Source organism: Oculina patagonica, chromosome 1, assembly GCF_052425735.1.
Source record: "Oculina patagonica isolate OP01 chromosome 1, crgOcupat, whole genome shotgun sequence".
Lineage (NCBI taxonomy): Eukaryota > Metazoa > Cnidaria > Anthozoa > Scleractinia > Oculinidae > Oculina > Oculina patagonica.
This window is the reverse complement of record NC_135758.1, coordinates 9398979-9409308: the sequence shown is the minus strand read 5'-3', so window position 1 is coordinate 9409308 and position 10330 is coordinate 9398979. Positions and strand designations below refer to the sequence as shown.

Genomic DNA, 10330 nt, shown 5'->3' with positions numbered 1-10330 from the left:
AAGATTGTACTAGTGCAATTAAATAATAGCACGTAACACACACAACTTTTACTGTAAGGCTTAAGTAGTGCAGTACAAAAGGAGGTACATGGTCTGATAAACTGTTTTCATCGAGGAAACATTTCTTCACTAGCATTCATCGAGTCGTAAAAAGCTTTTATAATGCCATAAGGCTGTTTCGTTTTCATCAAAAAGCAATCCACAAAAGTAGAAGAGGGTGCAGAGTTTGAAAAATACCTCCTACTTACCGATCTACTCCTGAGTATTTAAAGACGCCGATAAAGTTAATCAAAATTGCCAAGGAAGCAAAAGTCCACTCTGCGTTACTTCCAGAAAAACTGACACAGTACGTCGCTAGAATTAGGAAATATCCTGACAGATCCAAGTAGTTAAAGACATCTTTGATGTAGGCTAGTGGTTCTCTGAAGGGAAAAGAACAGAGTAAAACAAATTAGAGAATAACACGCTGTGATCCCGACATCCAGGAAAATTTCATGGGAACATAATACTAGTATCCTGGGATTTGGGTGTAGCTCGTCTTCACCGAGAAGGTTGCATCAAACGCCCTTACTCGTGCATATTTTATTTACTTTAAAGACCCATGACGGACTACTATGCACTGAGCACATCAACACCAGTCGCCATATTTTGTCAAAGTCGAAAAGTTCTGGAAGGATTTGAATCCGTTTCCATGGGCTGTTTTGTGAATGGTTTGCACTGTTTTCTGTTCTGAAGGATTTCGTTATTCTTTCCTGTGTCTTTTTTGTTATTTTATATTTTGCGTAATCTCCGTTCGGTGAAGGTATGTGGTCAAACAAGCCCAGTACTGTTTTGCATTATGGCGGACAGACCTACTCGTAAAGGAAGGCCGCGCTTTTCTGGAACGGCTCGTTATATAAGGGTTCGCTCGTCAATTTTAACAATTTTCTTTATTTTTCCAGTGCTTTAAAACAGAATTGTATAATAAGCCTTCTGGAATGAATTTACATCCAGTTTTTTATTTTCTGACTTTCTAAGAAAATGGTGGAATCCAAGATGGCGAATCCAAGATGGTGGCTCTAATGACGTCGCAGCCAACAAAAATTATGTCATCTTGTAGAGTTAGCTAAGGGGTTTTCCACTCAGTGCAAAATAATTTAACTGGGCCTTAAAAGAACGAAAACCCTGGGGAGGAGCTATCCACCCCCATTGTTTGTACGATGGTGGGGGTTCGAGTTTGCTTGTACGTCCGAGGGTAAATTTCTTTATTGGTTATAATGAAAGCACTGAGATTCCGATTCAATTAGAAAAATTACCTTTTTAGTTCGGAAAGTTCGTCAGTTAGAAACCATAATGTCATGGCGATAACCCACACTTTAAGAAATGTAAAGAAACTTGATGTCCGTTGGTACTCTAAGCCTTGTGACGTCGCAGCCAGCATAAAATCGGTGCAGAGAACAGCTAGAAAAATTAAGTAATTCAACCCTCGGAACCTGTAAATCAAATAATAGGTACAATTATTTAAACACTGGGACCAACAAGGGTGATGGAGGGATTGGATGACACCTCCTCAATGTATTATGATTTCTAGCTATTTCTGATTTGTCAAAGCAGTAAGATTTCGACATGCAGGTTTAGCTTAGTCTCGACTAATGTGTCATAATTATTCGTCCAACTCGCGGTTTGTTTCAAATTTTATCTAAATATGTTTAATGATAATAATATTTATTATAATAATAATTTTAATAATAATAATAATTGTAATAATAATAAGAATTTTTAACTACGTTTCACACTTCCTAAGAAACTAGTTTAATCCAAGATGGCGGATTAAATATCGCCAAATGACGTCATGACCAAAGAAAATGGCCTCTCTCTGTGAAGTTATATCTACTCAAGGTAAAAAAAGTTTTATTGGTCTTATTAAAAATAAGTTCAGATGGTGGTTTTTAATAAAAACTCCCTACCCCGTCCCTGGGGTAATAAATTTCTTAAGTCCGTGACCTTATGAATTTTCAGTGAATATTGATTGACTGGTAATCTCCTTTCTAGCTTTAAAATTACTCATCTATTGATCTGCTGGTTTAAGACTTGGAGGCTGGGATCATTTAAGTTGTTTTTTAAGTTGTTCTTATGTAAAAGAGTTGGCGAGACAAGTATCATATTCTGACCGTACCTGAACCAGAACGCAGCATATTTTCCCCCATTTTCTTTCTGTTAACAACTTGATCACAACATGATTTAAAATTTCCTGTGAGAAAAGAAATTAAATTAAAAAGTTTTGAAACAGGTAAAAACTCGGGAAAATTATACTGCAAAAGCTAGTTCATTTTTTTTACTGCCTTCCGTTCTGTGTTTTTACACCGGTTAGGCTTTCTTCCCTATGAGCAAGCCACTACTGAAATCGACACTTTATATCCTCTATACAATAACCACACGAATTACCAAATTCTGTTATGAATTTTCAGGTTTGGGATAACTCTGGCAGTGATAGAAGAATTAACGCTTTGCCATTCTTGTCGCAGAGCCGCTTCATCCCTCCCTCTTAGCCAGAAAAGCCTATGCACGAGAAAAAAGTCAAGTAAGTTGTTTTTTCGTGCACAGGCTTCGCCGGCTAAGAGGGACAAGAGGCTCTGGGGACGAGAATGGCGCTTAGCAGGTGAAAGATACTGCTCCTTTTACTTTGTATTAATCATCGACAAAGGGCCGTTATTTTCTAATTGACCTTGTTAAGAGTGCGTTGGCAATGCTTTGACAAGTTGTAGTAACAAGACTTCGGCGTGTACTCGTATTGAACATCATCCGGGAATCTGCCGTTGACGTCACTCTCCAGGATATCATAGGTCACCTGAAAGTGAGTGGGCGTGTCCTGAAGCTGTTCCCATGACAGGCACGGGACAATGTCAGACGGCAAGCATGGTGGGTGTGGCCAACGAGGAGAAATGAGACAATCTAAAACGGCCACGATGGTTTTCTGTCGTAATATGAATAAAGAAAAAAAAAACGCAAAGTGCACAGTAAAAATGCATTGTAATTTTAAGATATGTTTAAACGTTTCAATTGTAAAAAGTCCTAAAATATTAATTTTAATTTGAAAAAAGGATTGTTTTATCGCAAACTATCAATTAAACAAAAGGCTTATTGAACTATTTCTTAACCTTGAGAGAAGCTTTTAAAGTGCTACTATGATCAAATTTTCGACTTCCATTTTTTTACATTTCCGTGTACAATAAGACTTTCAATCCATTACGAACATCAGAAGTCGTTTTATTTTAGCGTTTATTTTCGATAATTTACGGCCGCCATTAAACAACCTTGTTCCAAGGCTTGGTTGCGAATAGGGAGAAAATGACGTCAAAGGCTCCAAAATACTTCACGGGTTGAAATTATAATAACAATATGTATTGAAAATCACGCGAAAAGAAACAAAAACTTTGGACTTGTTTTCGTTTTCGTTTTCTATGCTGATTGTTATTCTAATTTCAACCCGTGAGGTATTTTAGGGCTTTGACGTCATTTTCTCCCTATTCGCAACCAAGCCTTGGAACAAGGTTGTTTAATGGCGGCCGTACATTATCGGAAATAAACGTTAAAATAAAACGACTTCTGATGTTCGTAATGGATTGAAAATTGGCAAGGTGAGTAAGAAAGTCTTATTGTACACGAAACTGTAAAAAAATGGAAATCGAAAATTTGATCATAGTGGCACTTTAAAAGTTCAACCTTTCAAAAGAAATTATCGCAGATATCTTTTGTGCCTTAGTGTTATCACATAATTTTATTCGTCGATTACTGATCATCCGCTAACAAATGTCAATCAGCAACTTGCAATCCACACCTGCATTTTAAGCTCTTCTGTCAGTTTCACCAGGCTAATTGGAGCTCTTCTTTGCTGTTTGGCCCTGAACAAGTCTGCAACTCTAGAGAAATAAAAAGAATTATTGTTTTTATTCAGATGCTTGCAAACGCAAGAATACTATCTGTTTGCATTCTATCCACATTTCATAGCAAGTGCTATAAACATCAAACGAATGCATAATACAGAGAAATAAATTGATAGAATAGGCTGGAAACCTTGAACCGAGGTACGAAAACAGCAGACAGCGTGGAATGGGGGCGCTTTGTAGAAGTGTTATGTGACGGGACTAACTATCCTGCGCTCAGTTGATGTATTGAGACAATAGCGAGACACCTCATGTTATTTTTATACCACGTAACACTCAGTTCATGTAGAATACTACTGACTAAACAGCACTGCGGTTAGCCTAACCCTCCAGTTAGCATAAATAGCGTTCGGTTAGCCTAACTAGCACTCCGATTAGCCTAAATAGCACTCCAGTTATCCTACTTTAGCTTTTAAGTAAACCTAAACCTTTCCAACCTTCTGTGATCCATTCTCCTTATTAGGAATGCAGCCACGTCATCGTGTCCATTTTTTATCGCTGTTTCAACCGGAAGCTCACCCTGACCGTTTGTAGCCACAAGCATGCTGGGATAACTGTCAATCAATAACTTTGCAAGCGAGACGTAGTTCTTGGTCGCAGCTATGTGTAATGGAGTGTTGTGGAGAAAATCTTCAACCTCTTTTAAATTAACCCCTGAATCACACAGGAGTTTAAGGAATCTACAAACCTAACAAAGTAAACTGATCTTACCATATTATTTGACAATTACCCACACATACACACAATCGCGTCTGTAAGTAGCCAAACAATGAAAGATTTCGCGAGTCTTTAGACAACCCCGCGTAACAGACTAGCTGTTAATATCCCGCCTGGCAAATAACTTTGTTTTTGAAAAATATGTCAGAAAATCTCCAGAATAAATAAAAAAATCGAAAAGATAAGAATGAAAAACTGCTTTACATAAAAAAAAAACAAATCTAATTGTTCTTTAAAAAGAGTAAGCTTAAAACATCAAAAAAGTGGTGAAACACACTTTGTAAACATGATTAACCCTCGGACGTTCAAGCAAATTCATTCCCCCACCATCGTACAAGAGGGTGGGTGATGGGAACCTTCCTTAGGGTTTTCGTCTATTAAGGTGACTCGATCGCAATAAATGACGTGCTGTATGCCTTTCAAAAATGTCTTATAACTTCACCATTTCTGACTCAATTTCCTTCAAACTTTCTCATTTTACTCGAAATTTATCGAAGAATAATACACACGTCAATATGTCGATGTAATTATCGTGAGTTTTGCGCGATGTTAACTTTATTGAACACACCTATTTGGATAAAACTGCTATTTACAGAAAACTGAGCGCTAGGATTTCGTTTAAACTTCTGCAATTAACTCATTATAACATCTTATTATGACTCTCTAAGTTTCCGAGAAATCGTCGGAACAGAAACCGCGATACAATTTGATCATCAAAATATTAATCTCGGGCAAACTTCAAGGCTTGGAACGCTCCAGCTCTTCCACATTTTGCCCAAAAGTACCATAACCAAAGACAAAGAAAGTTCAATGCATCAGTTTTGTTAGCTCCAAATCACATTCGGCTATTTGCAACGATGAAAAAGTTTGAGAAAATGCTATAAACTCACCATTTGCGTCAAAATGTAGGAAGGTCGCCAAATTTACGTTTTTCTAAATTGCATGAAAACTAACCGTACGAATTGCTTAAAACAACTGGACCATTAATTTGAACATCTTACACAAACTTTGCGCTGCTTTACGTTTCTGGAGCTGCCTTGATTTGGATGAAATAATGTTTTAAAGTGAAGCACTACTCCGACCCTATTGTGAACACGGCCATGTTGTTGTTTGGATTCTGCAGCTAACGCTATGCAAATTTCTTTGGAATTTACGAGAATTTGAAAAATTTGCACATGGATAAGGGGGGTGCATTGACAGTGTTCAGTTGCTTCATGTTCTGATGTAAGAGGTGTCCTTAATTTATGCCACATGAAATTTGAAAAGGGTTGGTACTAAAGTTGAAATTAACACATTGTAGTCTGTTTATTGTTATTCAAATAACCGCTGTCTTATGGGGTAAAATGCACCCCCCTTATCCATGTGTGAATTCTTCAAATTCTAATCAAATCCAAGGAAATTTGCATGGCCATGTTCAATAGAGAGTTGGAGTAGTGCTTCACTTTAAAAAAATAATTCATCCATATCAAGGCAGCTCCAGAAATGTAGAGTAGCACAAAATTTGTGTAAGATGTTCAATTTAATGTTCCGGTTGTTTTAAGGAATTCGTACGGATGGTTTTCATGTAATTTAGAAAAACGTTAATTTGGCGACCTTCCTACATTTTGACGCAAATGGTGAGTTTATAGTATTTTCTCAAACTTTTTCATCGGTGCAAATAGCCGAATGTGATTTGGAGCTAACAAAACTGATGCATTGAACTTTCTTTGTCTTTGGTTATGGTACTTTTGGGCGAAATGTGGAAGAGCTGGAGCGTTCCCAGCCTCGAGGTTTCCCCGAGATTAATATTTTGATGATCAAATTGTATCGCGGTTTCTGTTCCGACGATTTCTCGGAAACTTAGAGAGTCATAATAAGATGTTATAATGAGCTAATTGCAGTAGTTTAAACAAAATCCTAGCGCTCAGTTTTCTGTAAATAGCAGTTTTATCCAAATAGGTGTGTTCAATAAAAGTAGCATCGCACAAAACTCGCAATCATTACATCGACATATTGGCGTGTGTATTAATCTTCGATAAATTTAGAGTAAAATGCGAAAGTCTGAGGGAAATCGAGTAGGAAATGGTGAAGTAATTAGACATTTTTGACAGGCATACAGCACGTCATTTATTTCGATCGAGTCACCTTAAGGGGCAACGATATAATTTTTCACTGAACAGAAAGCCCTTAACCTACTGTACAAGATGACATAATTTTTGTTGGCTGTTGTTATTAGAGCCGCCATATTGGATCCGTCATTTTGTATTTCACCATTTTCTTAGAAAGTCAGAAAATAGCGGAGATTGATGCCAAATCAAGCCAGAAAGCTTATGGAATGTAAAAATAAACAAATTATACAATTTTCTTTCAAAAAAACGGGAAAAAAAATAAAAATGTTAAAAATCAAGATTTTTGGCAAGACCTGCTTGTAATAACGACGTTGCCATGGCATCGTCAAATATCATGGACATATGCTTGACATATCAAAATTTACGCAAGAGATAAATGAACAGCTACTGAAAGTTTCAGCATTGTCGAGTAAAGCCTTTTTTCAAAATTTCGAAAAAACCTTACGGGGGGTGGCATCCCCCTCCCCGTTTGTACGTCCGAGGGAAATTGCCATAAAACGGCAATCCTCTAAGTTAAACAATTGATACGCCAAAATTAAACGTTCCCTGATTTTTTTCACAGAAAGTCACGCAGTGAGGGAATCATTGCTTCGTGACAATAGTTTGATTACGCGATAAACTTAAAATTAAAACAATCCTCGGCTTCGAGACTAAAAAGGGAAGCAAGTTTCACTTACCTGAGGCTCGTAATTCCAATCTTCCAGTAGATAAAGCGCAGTGCCTTCTTTAGTGTCACACACATCTATCAATCTTTGGAGACGAACTGAGTCCATTGCTTGGCTTCTTTCAATTCCTTTTTCTCTCATTTCCTGCCTGACCTAGGAAATATGGGTAAATTAATGTCTTTCTGGCGGAAGCCTTATGGAGATTGCCATTGTCATATTACCTTTTGCTACGATATAATAACCATTTGTGACGCCACCAGTTTACATGTGAGCAGTTGCTTGAAAAATGCAAGTGATACTGGTTAGATAGATCTTTTCACACGACTGTCCATTTCGAATATCGACTACTTTCAGACAGACTAATCGAAAAAAACGTGATCCGTTTTTGGCTCAAATTGCTGGTAAAATGGCCAATATACTAGTACTTTACCAAGGTCTCCTTTCCAGGGTTATCCATTGATAAAGATCAAAACTGTTTAGGCCAGAAGAAAGAATGTACAGAGTAAAAGGTGGCAAAAAAAAATTCGGAAGGATTTCGCAAAAAATGTCCAAAGTTTGGCCTATGCTCATGCACCAAAGTAAAATATTGCAGATTCTCACATGAAATCTTCTTGCTGTAGTGTGAAACAGTTCATTTCCAGCAAAGTTTAGAGAAATTTAGCACCGTGGTGCCAAAAAAATCAATTAACGGTAAAAACGTGCCTTTGAGTAATTATTTCCATTAGACAAAGGGCAACGTTTTCTCTAGAATCACGCAAATCTATTGATTTTAATAGACCTTATCATGGTTTTCGATGCCATCTTGACGAGTAAGAAAAGCGGGTAAAAATTACAGTGTTTGTATGGAAATCTGACGGCAAATATCTTTTACAAAAATTGAATTTTGGACAGCTTATGAATTGTAAAGTTAAAATACTAGGCAGACGTTTTTATTCACCAAGTCTGAAGGATGTAGCTGGGCTAGAAAGCGTTCAGTGAAGTTTTTAATTTCCCATACATTTGTCTATATATTTTTTTCCGCATGATTGACGCGGTTCGCGGGAAAATTATATAACTGAACGTTTTCTAGCCCAGCTACATCCTTCAAACTCGGCGAATAAAAACTTTTGCCTAGTATCTTAACTTTACAATTCATAAGTTGTCCAGAATTCAAGTTTTGCAAAAAGATATTTGCCGTCGAATTCCCATACAAACACTGTAATTTCGACCGGCCTTGCCTCCTCGTCAAGATGGCGTCGAAAACCGTGATAAGCCCTTTTCTCGAGACGAATTATATTCTTTAAATCCATTGCTTTGTCTCTAAGAGTAATTCATTCTCTCTTTTCCTGCCTAACCCATAGAATAGCAGAATATAATTGATTGATTTATTTTTTTATAGCGGATACCTCATGGAGATTTCTGTTGTCGTATATCACCTTTGGCTAAGATATAATAAAGTGCCATACTAAAGATTTGTTGGCTGGTACGACAAAGCATGTTTTTAATTTTAAAAGGCTTTGTAGATTTAAGTAAACAAAATATGACTCGGTATTTGGAAGAACCGTGTATTGCAAGTCACTTTTTTGGAGGATAAAGCCAGTCCTTGTACAGACATCGATTCAGTTCCGGTAACTGATGAAAAAAAAAAGTAATTACAAAAAGAAATTACCATATAAATATAAAGTAAGGAATTTTTCAGAAAGACGTTTTTTGATCGATGGAATATATTTACAAAAACCATCGAAAAAGATGTTATTTGACTATCCAAAATCTTTGTTACTAAACGCCGGCGTACTTTTTTAAACCATTTTTTCATTCATTTAACAACAACTCTATTAAAATAACACCATTAATTAAAAGATCTGCTTCCCTTTGAATGCCTAAGAGAATAATTTTTATTGTTTTAGCAGATTTATGAGTTGAAATAGATGGGGGAATTTCTTGTTACTTCGACGTTCTAAGCATATCAATAAAGCTTCAGGGCGCGAAGAACGGCGTATTGAAAACAATTTGAAGGCGTGTTTATATAAAATGGTTTTTTAGTGCCACTAGGCAAAATCGTGATTGTGATCTTAGCATTTACAATTCAATTGGATAAATAACAGGCTGTTTGCTCAGAAGAATTTTAGATTTCGTATTTCTTATAAAATATATTCCTACACTTCAAAAAAACGTGGCAAAGCATCAATTAAGTGTTTGATTACGCTGGACATTATTCTTTATCAATTCATACTAATTAATGTAGGTGTCTATGAAGAAAAGAATTAAAGATGTTTTTGAAAAGGTTTATGCATGAAAATTGCGGCCAAAAGGCGCTGTTCTTTTCGAGATCTTGGAAAACATGTTTTCCTTCTTAAAACTTAATTCCTTTACTCACCCTTTCGTAAAATTCTTCGCTGGAGTGTTCAATCGCCTCCACGCGGTCTTGCAGAGTAAAAGTGCTGCCAAGCGAATATGTCTCGTCTGCAAGAGAAGAGCTTCTGTGAAGGATAAGATCTTGGCTTGACATTTGCTGATTCATTCTGTACACAAGGTTCCCGTCGCGAACCGTAATATGTCCGCAAGCCGTAATATGTCCGTATAGCTAGCGTAAATTTCACAACGCCAGAGTAATTTTTTAACCTGATGACATAACAAATTACAATAAAAACTGGGTCGAGAGCTGAAGCAAGAATAAGATTTGAATTATGTAATAAATGACAGGTGTTTGATTTTAATCTTATATCTTACTCATGTCAGTAGTCACGTGGCAGAAACGCCGAATTAATGTCATTAAGTGCTATGCAATCGCGTGCTAAGGTAAATTAAATGCGTCTTGCATTTGCATTTTACTCCAAAAAATAACAACTGTACAGTATAAGTCAATTTAATGCATTATTTAAAGCCTTTTAGTCTCGGCAACGGAATGATTTAACTCAAATAAATATTTTTGCAAATG

General features: G+C 36.7%; 1 pseudogene; it reads right to left on the bottom strand.

The window, feature by feature from the left end:
- The window catches only part of LOC144656150 (uncharacterized), an 11450-nt pseudogene extending 1419 nt beyond the window's left edge, over positions 1-10031 (bottom strand).
- Positions 10032-10330: the final 299 nt, after the last annotated feature.